A 20,814-nucleotide genomic window follows, 5' to 3' on the forward strand; every position below is an offset into this window, starting at 1 on the left:
CATCAAACTCTGCTACTCACCTGACTGAGATGTGTTCTGTCTCTGTAAATCACAGGTAGTATTCGCGAGTGGAGGGAACACTCTGCACCTCAGTCTCAATAGTTTGTGAGAGCAGGATTCCTTCATTATGAGTCAATATCTGGGACTGTATGTGAGGGTGGGTTTCAGTCTCTATCAGACATTGGTACTGAATGTCAGTTTGGAAATGTTTCTGTATCTATCAATCACAATTACTGTTTGGGAAAAGTGAGATTAATACATAACAGCAGCACTGCTGTAACAGACAGAGAAAGATACACAAAAAACCACGAAGAGACTATCAGGACACACATACAATGACACACAGAAAAGGTGCCAAGATGGAGAAACTGTTTTTTTAGGAAAATGTGTTTTCTGCTGCACACAGAGAGACCCTGTTTGTAAAATTATATCTTGCTGTGTAACTGAGCTCTCTGCTGTGTAGCCGTGCTCTCTGCCATGGAACCGTGACACTGCCGGTGACAGATCTTCACTGTAGTTGTGTCAAATCATTATCTGTTGTGTAATGTGTTCCCAGTTGTGGAAGTAAGATCCGTCGGAAGCAGAACCTTTCTGCGCCGTTACTGAGAAGCAATTTTAATTACATATTTATTAAATTTTGTCACGAGGTTCGTTTCGACCTCTGGATTCCCAGTCAAGGGACATAACCTTGCGTTCCTGTTATGAAGACAGTTCATTCAGCATCAATATTTTCAGATAATAACAAGAAAGCGCCCAACGTGGGGCTCGAACCCACGACCCTGGGATTAAGAGTCCCATGCTCTACCGACTGAGCTAGCCGGGCTGCTGGTGCACTGTCTATTAAACCTCTTCTTGAAGAGAGTTGCTGCGGTGCTCATTCGGAAGGTCAGTGCTGACTTGTTGGGCCGAATGGCCTACTTCTGAGCTGGATATTCTACGATTCTGTGATACAAGCATGTTGATGCGGTGAAGACGTTCTGCCCACTCCTGATACCATGTAGGAATGCTGGTCTCTCAATGACTGACGACCAATGACATGTAATAAAAAATAACTGACTTAATAATTGAGCAGCACCTCCTGGCTTGTGCTCTGACCGCGATCCGGGGAACTGCCGAAATCCCGACACGTGACCATTTTAGTTGCGTCATCAGGTGACCGTTCGGCCTGCACAGGTCTCCTTCTGTGCTGTAATTTCTAGATTTCATCATTTAAATTTTCTTCCAGACTGTAAAGTGTGGTCCTGTTCCATTTGAATTTCTAATATATTCCCAATGTAACTGATGTTGTTCCACAATCTATTTAATCGGTGGAATTGTGCGTTTAGGGAGCTGAGGTTTTCGAGTCTCTCAAGGCCTCTCTCCAAATCCAATGGTCATTTTCCACGAAGATTCAACCTCTCCTCACATAAACACCGGGGCCCCGTTGATCGTTTGAATGCAATAACTTCCTGGAGTGATTCCAGGCTGGTTTTAGAATGTATTCTATCGACCAAATTACTAATGAATGGCACACTAGACATAGCTGCGATGGCCGAGTGGTTAAGGCGTTAGACTTGAAATCCCGTGGGGCTGCCCCACGCTGGTTCGAACTCTGCTCGCAGCGACTGTGTTTCGAAGTGTTTGCTAAACTCCCCGCGCAAGCCACTGACTCGAGAATGAATTGGAATGTTTGTAAATGAACGGTTTGAGTCAGTCAGATGTTCAGCATTTGTTTTGGAAACTGAACGAAATATAAAGAAGCTCGCACTCAAAACAACAATCAATAAATAATAACGTTTCCTGCAACGTTTGGAAGGAGAAGCAGCAACGGCAGCGAATGGAAACGTGGTTCGGTTTCATTCAGCTGAATGTTTTTTTGGGTAAAAAGATCGTGTTAGAAATGGAACGTATTTTATCTCTCTATCTGTTTCTTTGTTTCTTTCTCTCTCCCTCACTCACTGTTTTTGTGCTTCTCCGGGGACTGATTGGATACAGTGAAACTCAGCCCTATTTCATCCCAACTCTTTTGGACGAATACATCCTGGCGATGGGCGGTCCTGAATCAGTGGAAGAATCGACAAACTATTCCATTCTTGGCTCTGTGAGAAGTTCCATTCCTGGTTGTGAGGTGGTTCTGGGATAAAGGGATCGAGAGAGAACGAAGTGACTGCAGTCTGACTCTTACTCTGAAAACCAGTTAGTGCGCCCTTGTACAAAGTGGATGTGTCTGAGAACAGGAGGAAAGCAGATCATGGGCCTGTGATTGATTTTATTGAGCCAGACCTTGAAAAGTGAAGCAAACTTCTAACTAGTCGGTGCCTGTCTGAGAACTGGTAAGGAATTACGGCTGATATTGAAACGGTTCATCTTTAATTAGTTACAGCAAATCGATTCTTTCAGAGGTCATGGTGTATTGTTTTCAGAGTCACTGTCATAGTTTCTTAAAATATGATTTGTGCTTGTTTTTGTTTTGTTCAGTAATTTGGGGAATCTATTTGGAGCGGGTGCAGTTGGTCAGTATCTGTGCCTCTTGCTTGGCAGCTCCCCGGGAAGCAGCAGCTCCATTCCTATCGAGATCTGTGGACACAATCAGGAGACCCAAACTATTGCGCACTGCTGCCATCTCCTGGCTGAAAGCAAGTTGTGCAACAAGTTAACGAGGTATTCGTGATACGTTTCAATTGGAGCAAAATAACATTAACACTGTTAATATTATCACTGTAGTAATCACATTTAAATCCCCAGATATCTGATTTCTGACTGAGCGATCTGTTCATCCCGATTTATCGGAAAATGAACGATTCCCATTACAGCCGTATTGGTTACAAGAATATCCAATCTCTGATTTAATACATTCTCCCGCTTCATTGTTTGTGTATTCGTTCTATAAATACAGGTAAAGCTTGAAGAAATCAGTAACAGAGTAATCAATGTTCCCGGAGAGATGAAACTGCCGCCCCGAACTTCATTTTATGAAGGTGATTCCAGTCACTCCCCACTTTCCCATCAGAACAACGTCACAGAAGAAATCACATCCCCTTCACAGAATAACCATTCAGCACGAAAGTAAATTATCTGAACTATGCTGACCAGAATCAGTGTGCTCAAACGTGTGTTCTTGTTGAAAGAAAAAATGAGGAAGTGAATAGCTGTGTGGCTACCGCAGGGCAGTAAAATCGTAGCTCCTGGTTTAAGGAGCAGAGTGCCGCAGCGGAAGCGTGCTGGGCCATGCGCCCGAGGTCGAGGAATCGAGGTAGTTCTCTGCTATTTACATTCTCCCTGACACAAAAAGAAAACATAACACACGTTCCTGTTTGCTTTGCAGCAAATACCTATCAGAAACATTCTTGCAGTCTCATCCCGACATTAGTCCCAAGAATGAAGGAGACAGCATGACGCAGTACAACATTGTAAAGCTCACACATAGGGAACCACAGAGAAAATGCCTTAAAGTCTCAGCAGATCTGACAGCATCTGTAGGGAGAGGAAAGAGCAAACGTTTCGAGTCCAGGTGACCATTTGTCAAAGCTGGACTGGAAACGTTATCCAATAGTACCCAACAGAGGGGCAATATAGAGAAATAACGATATCCAGTAATACCTCACAGGGGGCCAATAAGGAAATAAAGTTTTATCCAGCAGTAAATCACAATAGAACCCGAGTTTCCAACTTCCCCTCTCAGACGGATGTAATCACTCCAACCAGCCAGACTATTTACAAGAAGATAAGACGAATTTTACCCGGAGTCCTGTGCTCAATATTAATTCCTCAACCAGAGTCACTGAAGCAGATTATCGAGGCATTAACTGCGCTTTTGCCTGTGTGGTCTTGCTGTGTGTATTTAAACAAGAATCTCATGTCCTGAGACCAACGCTTTTCCACTGAAAGGGAGGTATTGGATCTTCCTGATGTTGAAAATCTTGCTGGAGAAATTTAACCTCATGGAGAAAAAAGGCAATATCAGTTGTGGGAGTCAAACCCACGCCTCAAGTAGAGACTTCGATCTAAACGCAGCAACTTAGACCACTCGGCTGTCGTCCAAACTAAGATCCACTCGCAAATCGACATAAATTCTATCTTCATCGTCATTTCATTTCAAACAATAGATGCTTTCCCTACTTTTAATCCCTAGCCAGAGCCCTTATCTGAGTGCCATCCTTATCCAACCCGCTGGGGGTGAAGGAGCTTCTCATTGCTGCATTGAACAGTTTGCTCCAATCAACAAGAACCGAATTCCCGCTCTACCTCTTCCTCACACGAAGCTATTGAGAGTCTAAGATCTGAGCGACGTGAAGTGTACAAATGGAGAGTTGCATTCTGGCGACTGCAATCTCTCTCCACAGCTGCTTCCGGTACTGCTTTCACGGACAAGTAGCCGAAGAACCCCTCCAGTGTCCAATCAGGTGAACGTTCATCCACTAGAGGAGCCAGAAGAATGTTCTGGGAGAACTCAACTTAGTCTCCTCGACTGTGCTGTGGGTAGCTGAAGAACCGGTGCCAAAGAGCGGATCAGACTGAAAGCAAAACTTTGATACTAATAAAGAAAAAAGCAGATGTGCTGCTGACAAATAGCAACTCGTTTCCGTTTCGTGTGAGTGAGAATATAAATAGCAGAGGATGGTTTAGATCCATAGACCTCTGGGTTAGGGGTCCAGCACACGTCCGCTGCGCCACTTTGCTCGTAGTTGATCTTCTCTGGAGTCGGACTTGAAGCAAAGCTTGAAGAAATCAGTAAGAGCGTGATCAATGTTCCCAGAGAGGTGAAACTGCCGTCCCGAACTTCCTTCTATGAAGATGATTCCAGTCATTCCCCAGTTTCTCATCAGAACAACGTCACAGAATAAATCACATCCCCTTCACAGAACAACCGTTCAGCACGAAAGTAAAGTATCTGAACTATGCTGACCAGAATCAGTGTGCTCAAACGTGTGTTCTTGTTGAAAGAACAAATGTGGAAGTGAATAGATGTGTGGCTACAGCCAGGCAGTACTGTTGTAGCTCCTGGTTTAAGGAGCAGAGTGCCGCAGCGGAAGCGTGCTGGGCCATTAGCCCGAGGTCGAGGAATCGAGGCTATTCTCTGCTATTTACATTCTACCTCACAGCAAAAGTAAACATCACGCACGTTCCTGTTTGCTTTGCAGCAAATACCTTTCAGAATCCTTCTTGCAGTCTCGTCCCAGGAATGAAGGAGACAGCATGACACAGTACAATGTTGCATAGCTCACACAGAGGGAACCACAGATAAAATGCTTTAAAGTCTCTGCTCAATTGATCCTCAAGATAAACACTTCCAAATTCCACCAATTCCATTGGGAAATGCATGAATATAGATTGTTTAAATTTTACATACTCCTAACACCTCTCCGTCCACCCGATCACATTCTATCACCGACAGTTCATGTGAATCTCCCGCGCTCTGTTGCGGTTCTGTGTCGTGGCCAGTAGATGTCAACACACTGTGGTAGAGAGAAGTTCACAGATTAGAGTGAGACACAACTGATAAAAATTGTTTTTATTATATTAAAGTTGGGACGGCGGGATTTCGAAGAAGATAATATGTGGTGATGATCTTTTCTTATATTTTGGTTGTGTTGAATCCGTCAACATGTTGTATGTGGGAGTGACGTGCATTCTCTCTGCCCTTCTCTGGTCCCGTTTGTAAATGGGGGATTCCTGTCACTCTCGGGTAATGTGTGAGAGTGTAAGAGACATTCTGAACCTGTCAGTCTTCGTCACTATATGTGCCTCTGGATACGTTGTCAATGGAACCGCACCGTGACACCAGTTCTTCGGCTACCCACAGTACAGTTGAGGTTACCGGGATGACGTCTCCCATAATTCTCCTCACCCACCTCTCCAGAATGAACTTCCTCCTGTTTGTAGACTGGAGGGGTTCTTTGGCTACTTGCCTGTAATAAGATCGCATATTAAAATTCCATTGAAGTAAATGAGTTGTATCATGTGGTTAAGGAGACGCACAATAATCCATTGTACTCTGCACACGTGGATTCAAATCCCATCCTCGTCTGTAATGTGTCTGTTGTGTCTCTGTTTGGTCCACTTCATGAGCATGAAGTACAAATGCTGTGATTTTTTGCTTTGGTTCACGGGCTTGGCGGGTGGTGAATTCGACGAACACTGTCCATGTTGAAACCACATTATAAAAAGGTTAGAAAGCTACTTATTTCACTCCCTGACCTAATTGCGTGTAAATTCTGAGTTAGAAACAGTTCCGTCCTCTCAGTTTGAAACTCACAAAGTCGCGCAAAAAGTAAGTTCATAAAATAAAGAAGCAGACTTCAGCCATTAGACCCATCGAGTCTGCCCAGCCATTCTATCGTGGCTGATATATTCCCCATCTGCGACCTACAATGTTACAGATGAAGAGGTCGATTGCGTTATCAGCAGGAACACCTTCTCCCTAGAACGCATGACCTCGGAGCGGGAGTAGGCAATTTAGCCTCCTGAGCCTAACACCTCCCATGTGATGTTGGCTGATCCCATCCTGGCCTCAACTCCACCGTCTTCCCGTTCTCCGTATCCCTTGAACTCCTTACCAATAAAATCTCTCTACCTCCTCCTTAAACTTACTCACTCTCCCTCCATCCAACGCAATCTGGGGTACCGAATTCCACGGAATCATAAACCCTTTGGGATAAGTAGTTTTTCCTCAATTCTTTTTTAAAATTGCAATCTGTTATTCTAAGAGCATGACCTCTCGTTTTAGAATGCCCCACAAGAGGAAGCAACAGCCCCACGTCAACTTTTTACATACCTTTTGGTACCTTGAACATCTCAATTAGATAATTACGCATACATTCTGAGTGAGAAACTGTGGACCAGTCTTCCTCAGTTTAAAACTCACGATGTCGCACAATAACATCCGATTCAACTATTAGATCGATGACCAGGAATCGAACTGGGACAACTGCTTGGAAGAAAACTTTGCTCACCACTCTCCCACCATCGCTGCATTTCCAATTTTGAACACCAGGTGAATAGAAGGAAGCAGATACATTCCATCAGTTCATGGATGCAAAACGAATTAAAACCTGTTGACATGTGCAGTTGTGGGACGAGGTGGCCGAGTGGTTAAGGCGATGGGCTGCTAATCCATTGTACTCTACATACGTGTGTTCGAATTCCATTCTCGTTGATTTTAAATCCACTTTTCTCGGACGTGGGCCTTATTTTTCCTAGATGGATCTGCAATCACTGATGTGACAATCTATTCCAAGTTGTCAGGCCAGATTGCAGCGAGTTGGGTTAGAGGACGGAGGAACGAAGGCAGACGGGTTTGGGGCTTAACCGTTATTTGACACCAGTTCTTCTTCGGCTATCCACAGTACAGTCGAGGATACCGGGTTGACTTCTCCCATAATTACCTTCTGCCACCTCTCCTGGATGAACATCCTCCTGTTTGTGCACTGGAGGGTTGCTTCGGTCACTTGTCTGTGAGAAGGTCAGACATTAAAGTTCCATGAAGTAAGGAGTTGTACCACGTGGTTAAGGGGATGCACAAGAAACCTTTGTGCTCTGCGCACTTGAGTTCGAATCCAATCCTCGTCTGTAACGTATCTGTTGTGTTTCTGTTTGATCCACTTCATGAGGGTGACGGAAAAATGCTGTGATTTTTAGTGTTTGGGACTTGGGGTTGTGAATAATCGAACACTTTCCATATTGAAACCACTTTAGAAAATGACGAGAAAGTTACTTAATTCACCCCCCCCCCCCATAATTGCGCACACATTCTGAGTAGGAAACTATTTCTTTCCCTCAGTTTGAAAGCCATGAAGCCGCGCAAACGATAGATTCATCAGATAGATGAGCAGTATGACGCCATTCGACCCATCGAGTCTGCCCGCCATTCGATCATGACTGAAATGTTCATCATCTGCTACCTGAAATGTTACGGAACAAGAGATCGATTGAGATATCAGCCAGAACACCTCCTCCCGAGAACACATAACATTGGAGCTGGGATGTGCAATTTAGCCTCTTGGGCGTAAAACCTTCCATGTGATCTTGCCTGATCAAACATAATGGCCTCAAAACCACCGTCCTGCCCGTTCTCCAGAACCCTTCAACTCATTACCAATAAAAGTCTCTCTAACTCCTCCTTAACTTTCTCACTGTCCCTGCATCCACCACACTCTGAGGAAGTGAATTCCACAGAATTAAAACCCTTTGGGAGAAGTAGTTTTTCTTTAAATCTTTTGTAAATTTGCAGCCTCATATTCTAAGATGATGACCTCTCGTTTTAGACTGACCCACAACAGGTAACATCAACTCCACGTCTACAATATCTACACCTTTTCGCATCTTAAACACCTCACTTAGATAATCCGTATAAATTCTGAATGAGAAACAGTTGACCAGTCTTCCGCAGTTTGAAACTCAGGATGTCGCGCAAAAACATCCGATTCAACTACTACTGCGATGGCCGGGAATCGAAACGGAGTCAACGGTTTCAAAATAAGTGATGCTCACCACTATACCACCACCACTGCAATTCCCCCTGTTGAACACCTGGTTGAATAGAAAGAGGCAAATAATTTCCATCAGTTCATGGGTGCAAAACGAATTAAGACGTATTGCCGCAAAAATTTGTGCGACGAGGTGGCCGAGTGGTTAAGGCGATGGACTGCTAATCCATTGTGCTCTGCACACGTCGGTTCGAATCCCATCCTCGTCGATTTTTCGCCCATTGTTTCTCAGAAGTGGGATTCATTTTTACACGATGGATCTGCAATCACTGATGTGACAAACTATTCCAAGTTGTCAGGCCACTTGCATCGAGTTGGGTTAGAGGAGGGACGAACGGAGGTACGAACGGAGGCAGACGTGTTTGGGGCTTAACCCCACATTGCCACCAATTCTTCTTCGGCTACCCACTGTGCAGTCGAGGTTACCGTATTCACTTCTCCCATTATTACCTTCTGCCACCTCTCGTGGATGAACGTCCTCCTGATTGTACATTGGTGGGGTGCTTCGGCTACTTGTCTGTGACAAGATCAGATATTAAAGTTACATGAAGTAAAGGGGTTGTACCACGTGGTTAAGGTGATGCACAATAATCCATTGTACTCTGCACACGTGGAATCAAATCCCATTCTTGTCTGTAACGTGTCTGTTGTATCTCTGTTTCGTCCACTTCATGAGGATATAGAAAAAAGGCTGTGAGTTTTAGCTTTTGTTTAAGGGCTTGGTAGGCGGTGAACAGTCGAACACTGTCCATGGTGAAACCAAATAATAAAAAGCTGAGAAAGTTACTTTTCACTCCCTGCCCGAATTGCGCATAGATTCTGAGTTGGAAAATGTTCCTTCCCCTCAATTTGAAACTCACGAAGTCGCACAAAATATAAGTTCATAAAATATAGGAGCAGAATTAAGCCATTAGACCCATCGAGTCTGCCCCGCCATTCTATCACGGATGATGTGTTCCTCATCTGTTACCTGCAATGTTACAGATGAAGAGGGCGATTGATCTCAACTAGAATACGTCCTCACTATAACACATCACCTAGGAGCGGGAGAAGGCAATTTAGCCTCCTGAGCCTAACACCTTCCATGAGATCTTGGCTAATCCCATACTGGCCGCAACTCCACCCGTTCTCCATAACACTTCCACTCAATACCAACAAAAATCTCTCGACCTCCTCCTTAAATTTATTCACTGTACCTGCATCCACCGCACTCTGGGGTAGCGAATTCCACAGAATCACAAGCCTTTAGAGGCTAGATTCACAGTATAAAAGTGATCCCCTACAGTGCAGACTTTGTTTGCACTGAGTGCTGAATTTGGTGCATTTGAGTGCTATAGTGAGAGTTTGGTGACTGAGTGAGTGCTGAATTTGGTGCATTTGAGTGCTAGAGTGAGAGTTTGGTGACTGAGGGAGTTAGGTGAGGAGGGAGTAAGGTGCTCCTTTCATTTTCTTTCCTACATTTCCACAAAGGGTTGGAAGAGAGCCAGGAGTTTACAGAGAGTGCAGCTGACTGGGAGTCGGAGGGCGGAGATCCAGTTGGTCCACAGGGCAGCTATATTCTGTAAGGTAAGAGGGGATGGAGGCTAGGCCAGTTGCATGCTCCTCCTGTAGGATGTGGGTGGTGAGCGATACCACCGGTGTCCCTGCTGACTATACCTGCGGGAAGTGCACCCAACTCCAGCTCCTCAAAGACCGTGTGAGGGAACTGGAGCTGAAGCTGGATGAACTTCGGATCATCCGAGAGGCAGAGGGGGTGATAGAGAAGAGTTACATGGAGGTAACCACACCCAATGTACAGGACAAGAATAGCTGGGTTAGAGTCAGGGGAAAGAAAAAAAAAGCAGACAGTGCAGGGATTCCTCGTGGCCGTTCCCCTTCAAAACAAGTATCCCGTTTTGGACGCTGTTGGCGGGGATGACCAACCGGGGGAAGGCCCTAGCGGCCAGGTCTCTGGCACTGAGTCTGGCTCTGGGGCTCAGAAGGGAAGGGGGAAGAATAGAAAAGCAATAGTTGTAGGAGATTCAATGGTTAGGGGAATAGATAGGAGATTCTGTGGTCGCGAGCGAGACTCGCAGAAGATATGTTGCCTCCCGGGTACCAGGGCCAGGGATGTCTCGGATCGTGTCTTCAGGATCCTTAAGGGGGAGGGGGAGCAGCCAGAAGTCGTGGTGCACATTGGTACCAACGACATCGGTAGGAAAAGGGGTGTGGAGGCAATAAATGAGTTTAGGGAGTTAGGGTGGAAGTTAAAAGCCAGGACAGACAGAGTTGTCATCTCTGGTTTGTTGCCGGTGCCACGTGATAGCGAGGCTAGGAACAGGGAGAGGGTGCAGCTGAACACGTGGCTGCAGGAATGGTGTAGGAGGGAGGACTTCAGGTATTTGGATAATTGGAGCGCATTCTGGGGAAGGTGGGACCTGTACAAGCAGGACGGGTTGCATCTGAACCAGAGGGGCACTAATATCCTGGGAGGGAGATTTTCTAGTACTCTTCGGGAGGGTTTAAACTAATTTAGCAGGGTAATGACAACCGGATTTGTAGTCCAGCAACTAAGGTAGCCGATATTCAGGACGCCAAAGCGTGTAATGAGGCAGTGGGGAAGGGAACACTGACAAAGGAGAGTACTTGAAGGCACGGAGATGGGTTGAAGTGTGTATACTTCAACGCAAGAAGCATCAGGAATAAGGTGGGTGAACTTATGGCATGGATCGGTACTAGGGACTACGATGTGGTGGCCATAACGGGAACTTGGATAGAAGAGGGGCGTAAATGGTTGTTGGAGGTCCCTGGTTATAGATGTTTCAATAAGATTAGGGAGGGTTGTAAAAGAGGTGGTGTTGGGGGTGGCATTGTTAATTAGAGATAGTATAACAGCTGCAGAAAGGCAGTTCGAGGAGTATCAGCCTACTGAGGTAGCATGGGTTGAATTCAGAAATAGGAAAGGAGCAGTCACCTTGTTAGGAGTTTTCTATAGGCCCCCCAATAGTAGCAGAGATGTGGAGGAACAGATTGGGAAACAGATTTTGGAAAGGTGCAGAAGTCACAGGGTAGTAGTCATGGGTGACTTCAACTTCCCAAACATTATGTGGAAACTCTTTAGATCAAAATAGTTTGAATGGGGTGGTGTATGTGCAGTGTGTCCAGGAAGCTTTTCTAACACAATATGTAGATTGTCCGACCAGAGGAGGGGCAATATTGGATTTAGTACTTGGTAATGAACCAGGGCAAGTGATAGATTTGTTAGTGGGGGAGCATTTTGGAGATAGTGACCACAATTCTGTGACTTTCACTTTCGTAATGGGGAGGGATAGGTGCGTGCAACAGGGCAAGTTTTACAATTGGGGGAAGGGTCAATACGATGTTGTCAGACAAGAATTCAAGTGCATAAGTTGGGAACATAGGCTGTCAGGGAAGGACACAAGTGAAATGTGGAACTTGTTCAAGGAACAGGTACTACGTGTCCTTGATATGTATGTCCCTGTCAGGCAGGGAAGAGATGGTCGAGTGAGGGAACCCTGGTTGACAAGAGAGGTTGAATATCTTGTTAAGAGGAAAAAGGAGACTTATGTAAGGCTGAGGAAACAAGGTTGAGACAGGGCGTTGGAGGGATACAAGGTAGCCAGGAGGGAACTGAAGAAAGGGATTAGGAGAGCAAAGAGAGGGCATGAACAATCTTTGGCGGGTAGGATCAAGGAAAACCCCAAGGCCTTTTGTACATATGTGAGAAATATGAGAATGACTAGAGCGAGGGTAGGTCCGATCAAGGACAGTAGCGGGAGATTGTGTATTGAATCTGAAGAGATAGGAGAGGTCTTGAACGAGTACTTTTCTTCTGTATTTACAAATGAGAGGGGCCATATTGTTGGAAAGGACAGTGTGAAACAGACTGGTAAGCTCGAGGAAATACTTGTTAGGAAGGAAGATGTGTTGGGCATTTTGAAAAACTTGAGGATAGACAAGTCCCCCGGGCCTGACGGGATATATCCAAGGATTCTATGGGAAGCAAGAGATGAAATTGCAGAGCCGTTGGCAATGATCTTTTCGTCCTCACTGTCAACAGGGGTGGTACCAGGGGATTGGAGAGTGGCGAATGTCGTGCCCTGTTCAAAAAAGGGACTAGGGATAACCCTGGGAATTACAGGCCAGTTAGTCTTACTTCGGTGGTAGGCAAAGTCATGGAAAGGGTACTGAAGGATAGGATTTCTGAGCATCTGGAAAGACACTTCTTGATTCCGGATAGTCAGCACGGATTTGTGAGGGGTAGGTCTTGCCTTACGAGTCATATTGAATTCGTTGAGGAGGTGACCAAGCATGTGGATGAAGGTAAAGAGTGTATGTAGTGTACATGGATTTTAGTAAGGAATTGATAAGGTTCCCCATGGTAGGCTTCTGTAGAAAGTAAGGAGGCATGGGATAGTGGGAAATTTGGCCAGTTGTATAACGTACTGGCTAACCGATAGAAGTCGGAGAGTGGTGGTGGATGGCAAATAATCAGCCTGGATCCGAGTTACCAGTGGCGTACCGGAGGGATCAGTTCTGGGTCCTCTGCTGTTTGTGATTTTCATTAATGACTTGGATGAGGGAGTTGAAGGGTGGGTCAGTAAATTTGCAGTCGATACGAAGATTGGTGGAGTTGTGGATAGTAAGGAGGGCTGTTGTCGGCTGCAAAGAGACATAGATAGGATGCAGAGCTGGGCTGAGAAGTGGCAGATGGAGTTTAACCCTGAAAAGTGTGAGGTTGTCCATTTTGGAAGGCCAAATATGAATGCGGAATACAGGGTTAACGGTAGAGTTCTTGGCAATGTGGAGGAGCAGAGAGATCTTGGGGTCTACGATCATACATCTTTGAAAGTTGCCACTCAAGTGGATAGAGGTGTGAAGAATGCCTATGGTGTGCTAGCGTTCATTAGCAAAGGGATTGAATTTAAGAGCCGTGAGGTGATGATGCAGCTGTACAAAACTTTGGTAAGGCCACATTTGGAGTACTGTGTACATCTTATGCACCTCAATTACATAATTGCGCATAAATTCTGAATGAAAAACTGTTGGCCAGTCTTCCTCAGTTTGAAACTCACAATGTCGCGCAAACACATCCGTTACAACTATTACTGCGATGCGACAAGTAGTTTTTCCTCAAATGTTTTTTAAATTTGCTATCGCTTACTCTAAGCTTAAGAACTCACGTTTTAGAAAGCCGCAAAAGAGGAAGCATTAGCTCCACATAAACATAAACAGCTCGGCGTCATAGATCGCAGTTATGTAAATGTGGTCACACCCAAGGTGCAGGCAGAGAAATGGGTGACCACCAGAAAGGGCAGGCAGTCAGTGCAGGAATCCCTTATGGTTGTCCCCCTCTCGAACAGGTGTACCCCTTTGGATACTGTCGGGGGGATAGCCTATCAGCGGAAAACAGCAGCAGCCAGAGCAGTGGCACCACGGCTGGCTCTGATGTTCAGAAGGGAGGGTCAAAGCGCAGAAGCGTAATAGTAATAGGGGACTCTATAGTCAGGGGCACAGATAGGCGCTTCTGTGGACGTGAAAGAGACTCCAGGATGGTATGTTGCCTCCCTGGTGCCAGGGTCCAGGATGTCTCCGAAAGGGTAGAGGGCATCCTGAAGGGGGAGGGCAAACAGGCAGAGGTCGTTGTACATATTGGTACTAACGACATAGGCAGGAAGGGGCATGAGGTCCTGCAGCAGGAGTTCAGGGAGCTAGGCAGAAAGTTAAAAGACAGGACCTCTAGGGTTGTAATCTCGGGATTACTCCCTGTGCCTCGTGCCAGTGAGGCTAGAAATGGGAAGATAGAGCAGCTAAACACGTGGCTAAACAGCTGGTGTAGGAGGGAGGGTTTCCGTTATCTGGACCACTGGGAGCTCTTCCGGGGCAGGTGTGACCTATATAAGAAGGACGCGTTACATCTAAACTGGAGAGGCATAAATATCCTGGCCGCGAGGTTTGCTAGTGTCACACGGGAGGGTTTAAACTAGTATGGCAGGGGGGTGGGCACGGGAGCAATAGGTCAGATGTTGAGAGCATTGAGGAAAAGCTAGGGAATAGGGACAGTGGGGCTCTGAGGCAGAGCAGACAGGGAGAATTTGCTGAACACAGCGGGTCTGGTGGCCTGAAGTGCATATGTTTTAGTGCAAGAAGTATTACGGGTAAGGCAGATGAACTTAGAGCTTGGATTAGTACTTGGAACTATGATGCTGTTGCCATTACAGAGACCTGGTTGAGGGAAGGGCAGGATTGGCAGCTAAATGTTCCAGGATTTAGATGTTTCAGGCGGGATAGAGGGGGATGTAAAAGGGGAGGCGGAGTTGCGCTGCTGGTTCGGGAGAATATCACAGCTGTACTGCGGGAGGACACCTCAGAGGGCAGTGAGGCTATATGGGTAGAGATCAGGAATAAGAAGGGTGCAGTCACAATGTTGGGGGTTTAGTATAGGCCTCCAAACAGCCAGCGGGAGATAGAGGAGCAGATAGGTAGACAGATTTTGGAAAAGAGTAAAAACAACAGGGTGTGGTGATGGGAGACTTCAACTTCCCCAATGTTGACTGGGACTCACTTAGTGCCAGGGGCTTAGACGGGGCGGAGTTTGTAAGGAACATCCAGGAGGGCTTCTTAAAACAATATGTAGACAGTCCAACTAGGGAAGGGGCGGTACTGGACCTGGTATTGTGGAATGAGCCCGGCCAGGTGCTAGATGTTTCAGTAGGGGAGCATTTCGGGAACACTGCCCACAATTCAGTAAGTTTTAAAGTACTGGTGGACAAGGATAAGAATGGTCCGAGGATGAATGCGCTAAATTGGGGGAAGGCTAATTATAACAATATTAGGCGGGAACTGAAGAACATAAATTGGGGGCGGATGTTTGAGGGCAAATAAACATCTGACATGTGGGAGGCTTTCAAGTGGCAGTTGAAAGGAATTCAGGACCGGCATGTTCCTGTGAGGCAGAAGGATAAATACGGCAATTTTCTGGAACCTTGGATAACGAGAGATATTGTAGGCCTCGTCAAAAGAAAAAGGAGGCATTTGTCAGGGCTAAAAGGCTGGGAACAGACAAAGCCTGCGTGGAATATAAGGAAAGTAGGAAGGAACTTAAGCAAGGAGTCAGGAGGGCTAGAAGGGGTCACGAAAAGTCATTGGCAAATAGGGTTAAGGAAAATCCCAAGGCTTTTTACACGTACATAAAAAGCAAGAGGGTAGCCAGGGAAAGGGTTGACCCACTGAAGGATAGGCAAGGGAATCTATGTGTGGAGCCAGAGGAAATGGGCGAGGTACTAAATGAATACTTTGCATCAGTATTCACCAAAGAGAAGAAATTGGTAGATGTTGAGTCTGCAGAAGGGTGTGTAGATAGCCTGGGTCACATTCAGATCCAAGAAGACGAGGTGTTGGGTGTCTTAAAAAATATTAAGGTAGATAAGTCCCCAGGGCCTGATGGGATCTACCCCAGAATACTGGAGGAGGCTGGAGAGGAAATTGCTGAGGCCTTGACAGAAATCTTTGGATCCTCACTGTCTTCAGGGGATGTCCCGGAGGACTGGAGAATAGCCAATGTTGTTCCTCTGTTTAAGAATGGTATCAAGGATAATCCCGGGAACTACAGGCCGGTGAGCCTTACTTCAGTGGTAGGGAAATTACTGGAGAGAATTCTTCGAGACAGGATCGACTCCCATTTGGAAGCAAATGGACGTATTAGTGAGAGGCAGCATGGTTTTGTGAAGGGGAGGTCGTGTCTCACTAACTTGATAGAGTTTTTCGAGGAGGTCACTAAGATAATTGATGCAGGTAGGGCAGTGGATGTTGTCAATATGGACTTCAGTAAGGCCTTTGACAAGGTCCCTCATGGTAGACTAGTACAAAAGGTGAAGTCACACGGGATCAGGGGTGATGTTTCCTCCACACAAGTTACAGGGAAGAGTGTCGCCAGCTCTTTCCCACACACAATCCGTACATTGTCACTGACAGAGCAAAGAGACACAGACAGGTCATCAGTTCCACAGTCTCAGGCAGCAGAAACAGTTCCAGAGACACATTTTCAACCCATCAATCAAACAGCAGGAGAGACAGACGCTGTGTCCATGTCACCCTAACACAGTACCACTGACAGGAGGCCCCATAAATCCCAGTGCAAATTCTCACCCATTCTCATCATCACTGTATCAGTTCCACAATGGAGCAGCTTAGTGAAATAATCAATATCAGAGAAAACTGACACATGGATTCCGGTTTAGAATTACACAATTAACCGTAATAATGTACTCTGAGAATAGAGTGAAATACCAGCCACATCTCTCACATCAGGGGTGGCTGTATTAATCCTCAGAGTGCGTCCTCACAAATACATTAGAAGCAAACACAAATATCAGGTGCCTTCTCAGATTGAGATATGCTGAAAGCGACAAAGATACAAACACTGATTCTCGTTTAAAACTCACCTAATTTATGAAAATAAAAGATGCAATATAATTTCGCTGACTATGAACTGAGCTGCAACTTGCAAACTATTGCAAAATCCTCACTCACTCTGTTCCGGATGGAAGATACTGCAGCAATTCCAGACTGTGGTCCATTTTACATTCATGTCAAAATTCTGACTCAGAATCAGACTGAGTGTGACAGATCAAATCAATCTGTACAACCTGAGTTAAACTTCCAGAGCAATCCAGTATCAGGTTGAAGGTTACATTATCTTTCACAATTGTGTTCTGATATTAAATGCTGGTCCAAAACTATCACACATTGTTTGCTTCAAGCCTCCCACAGCAATGGTTTCTTTCTGTGCTGGAAAATTACGTGGAATGAAGGCAAACTTATAAACTGTCCCAGAGATTGAAAGGTCACATCCTGAACCGCATCTTCGCACTGAGTCACAGAGCCTGACAGGTACAGGATAATCCTCAAACACATGTTCAGACTAAGATCCATCATGCCACTGAGTCCTGGAGCATGACAGATTCAGGATTATTCTCAAACGGTTGTTCAGAGTAAAATGCTGAAAGACACTGTACTCATTCATAAATAGCAATCACAAAAAGCAATCAGACTCAACAATTGTACCTCTGAGAGATTTAGAAATGGTTAAAAGACTCTCAGAGAGGAAACAATAGTGACATACAATCACACGTATACACACAGTGTACAGGCCCACACACATTATACACAGAGTTACACAGATACACAAACATACACACACAGGTATATACACGTGTACACACACAGTACACAGAGTTGTACACACCCGCAAAAACAGGTATACAGACACAGGCACATAAACATTCACACATATTCTCAGATACACACATATATATAGAAACACGCATGTACACACAGACAGAGATATACACAGAGACAGGTACATTACATCAGAGAAATAAAATTAATCCAGCTATAGTGAAGAAACAGAGATATAGTTCTAATACAGGATGGTGAGTGGCTGGAGGAGAGCCTCCAGGTCGCGGTGTCGCTATGTGTCGGCCGCCCTTGTAGTATATATAAATGATTTGGAGGAAAATGTAACTGGTCTGATTAGTAAGTTTGCAGACGACACAAAGTTTGGTGGAATTGCGGATAGCGATGAGGACTGTCAGAGGATACAGCAGGATTTAGATTGTTTGGAGACTTGGGCGGAGAGATGGCAGGTGGAGTTTAATCCGGACAAATGTGAGATAATGCATTTTGGAAGGTCTAATGCAGGGAGGGAATATACAGAGAATGGTAGAACCCTCAAGAGTATTGAAAGTCAAAGAGATCTAGGTGTACAGGTCCACAGGTCATTGAAAGGGGCAACACAGGTGGAGAAGGTAGTCAAGAAGGCATACGGCATGCTTGCCTTCATTGGCCGGGTATTGAGTATAAGAATTGGCAAGTCATGTTGCAGCTGTATAGAACCTTAGTTAGGCCACACTTGGAGTATAGTGTTCAATTCTGGTCGCCACACTACCAGAAGGATGTGGAGGCTTTAGAGAGGGTGCAGAAGAGATTTACCAGAATGTTGCCTGGTATGGAGGGCATTAGCTACGAGGAGCGGTTGAATAAACTCGGTTTGTTCTCACTGGAACGAAGGAGGTTGAGGGGAGACCTGATAGAGGTATACAAAATTATGAGTGGCACAGACAGAGTGGATAGTCAGAGGCTTTTCCCCAGGGTAGAGGGGCCAATTACTAGGGCGCATAGTTTTAAGGTGAGAGGGGCAAGGTTTAGAGTAGATGGACGAGGCAAGTTTTTTACGCAGAGGGTAGTGGGTGCCTGAAACTCGCTACCGGAGGAGGTGGTGGAAGCAGGGACGATAGTGACATTTAAGGGGCATCTTGACAAATACATGAATAGGATGGGAATAGAGGGATACGAACCCAGGAAGTGTAGAAGATTGTAGTTTAGTCGGGCAGCATGGTCGGCACGGGCTTGGAGGGCCGAAGGGCCTGTTCCTGTGGTGTACATTTCTTTGTTTTTTGTTCTTTGTTCAGACATGGGGAGAACGTGCAAACTCCGCACACAGTCACCCAATGCTGGAATTGAACCCGGATCCCTGGCTCTGTGATGCAGCAGTGCTAACCACTGTGCCTTGGTCCCACCCAAAAGCCGACTCCACTGGGCAGCACGCTGGCGCAGTGGTTAGCACTGTGGTATCATGCGCCGCGGTCCCAGGTTCGATCGTGGCTCTATGTGACTGTCCGTGTGAAGTTTGCACATTCTCCCCGTGACTGCGTGTGTTTCGCCCCCACAACCCAAAATAAATGTGTAAGCTAGGTGGATTGTCGACGCTAATTTGCCCCTTAATTGGAAAAAATGAATTGAGTACTCTAAATTTATTTTAAAAAGGCGACTCTGGCTGATTTCGAACCAATAACGTCAGAACGTCTCAGCAGAACACGAAATACAAGTCCTACACTGTATCACTTGCTCCATCGAGCCACCAATCATATATTTTTTATTATTGTTTATTATGTAAATAATTTAGTTGCTAATTCATCTGGCCCCAGGAGTATCCATAACACTGTTTGTAAATTGAACTTTGATTGTGTCGTTTTTTTGACCCGATTAACCCACCTTTTTACCAATGTTTCTATTTACTATTTACTATTGTTGCCTAAACCTTCCACGGAAAATAAATTGAAACGGGAGAGATGAAGTTAGATGATGAGAATATTTTGTGAATTTTATTTGAGGACTGTCCCCTCATTTTCTGTCCTGACCTGCGATATCTAATTAAATAATTCACCACTGTGATGGCCAGGAGCTGAATCTGTGTCAATTGTTCAGACAGATGTAACTCTACGACCATCTCTTACCGGGCTCGGTCACACAGATTCATAGAATTTACAGAGCAGAAGGAGGCCATTCGGCCCATCGAGTCTGCACCGGCTCTTGGAAAGAGCAACCTTCAAAAGGTCCACACCTCCACCCTATCCCCATAACCCAGCAACCCCACCCAACACTATGGGAAATTTTGGACACTAAGGGCAATTTAGCAAGGTCAATCCACCTAACCTGCACATCTTTGGACTGTGGGAGGAAACCGGAGCACTCCGAGAAACCCACGCACCCACGGGGAGAATGTGCAGACGCCGCACAGACAGTGACCCAAGCCAGAATCGAAACAGGGACCCTGGAGCTGTGAAGCAATTGTGCTAACCACTGTGCTACCGTGCCGCCCCCTCTGTATTTATCGAACGAATACACAAGCAATGAACCAGGATAATGGATTAAAACAGAGATTAGATTGTTTTGCAACAATATGGCTGGAATGGGAGTCTTACATTTTCCGATAGATCGGGATGAGCAGGTTCGCTCAGTCAGAAAGCAGATGTCTGGGGCTTTAATAGTGACTAATTGGTGTTTTACAATAATGTTAACCGCTAAAAGCCATGTTGGGCGGCACTGTACCACATTGATTTGCATTGTCCCTGCACAGTGCCAGGGACCTGGGCTCGATTCCTGGCTTGGGCCCCTGACTGTGCCGGGTCTGCACGTTCTCCCCGTGTCTGCGTGGGGTTCCTCTGGCTGCTTCGGTTTCCTCCCAAAAGATGTACTTGTTAGGCGAATTGGACATTCTGAATTCCTCTCAGTTATCCCGAACAGGCGCCGGAGTGTGACGACTAGGGGATTTTCACAGCATCATCACGTAATCGGGATTACGACACTGATAAAGATGATTATTATGTTGATGTTTTTTCGCTGCAATTCAAACGGGTAATGAATACATCGTTGCCTTTTCGCACAACTCGCTTTCAGCCACTTTTCCTTTTTTTAAATTTAGAGTACCCAATTAAAAAATATATATATATTAAGGGGCAATTCAGCGTGTCCAATCCACCTACCCTGCAGCACTTTAGGTTGTGGG

General features: G+C 45.6%; 3 non-coding genes across 3 annotated transcripts; 2 read left to right on the plus strand and 1 right to left on the minus strand.

Annotated features, from left to right (window-relative positions):
* Window positions 1-750: 750 nt before the first annotated feature.
* Window positions 751-823, minus strand: trnak-cuu (transfer RNA lysine (anticodon CUU)). Its single transcript has one exon. It is a non-coding gene; the product is annotated as a tRNA-Lys (tRNA).
* Window positions 824-1,521: 698 nt separating this feature from the next.
* Window positions 1,522-1,603, plus strand: trnas-uga (transfer RNA serine (anticodon UGA)). Its single transcript has one exon. It is a non-coding gene; the product is annotated as a tRNA-Ser (tRNA).
* Window positions 1,604-8,592: 6,989 nt separating this feature from the next.
* trnas-gcu (transfer RNA serine (anticodon GCU)) lies at window positions 8,593-8,674 on the plus strand. The gene has a single exon. It is a non-coding gene; the product is annotated as a tRNA-Ser (tRNA).
* The last annotated feature ends 12,140 nt before the right edge of the window (window positions 8,675-20,814 follow it).

Source organism: Scyliorhinus torazame, chromosome 24 (assembly GCF_047496885.1).
Source record: "Scyliorhinus torazame isolate Kashiwa2021f chromosome 24, sScyTor2.1, whole genome shotgun sequence".
Taxonomy (NCBI): Eukaryota; Metazoa; Chordata; class Chondrichthyes; order Carcharhiniformes; family Scyliorhinidae; genus Scyliorhinus; species Scyliorhinus torazame.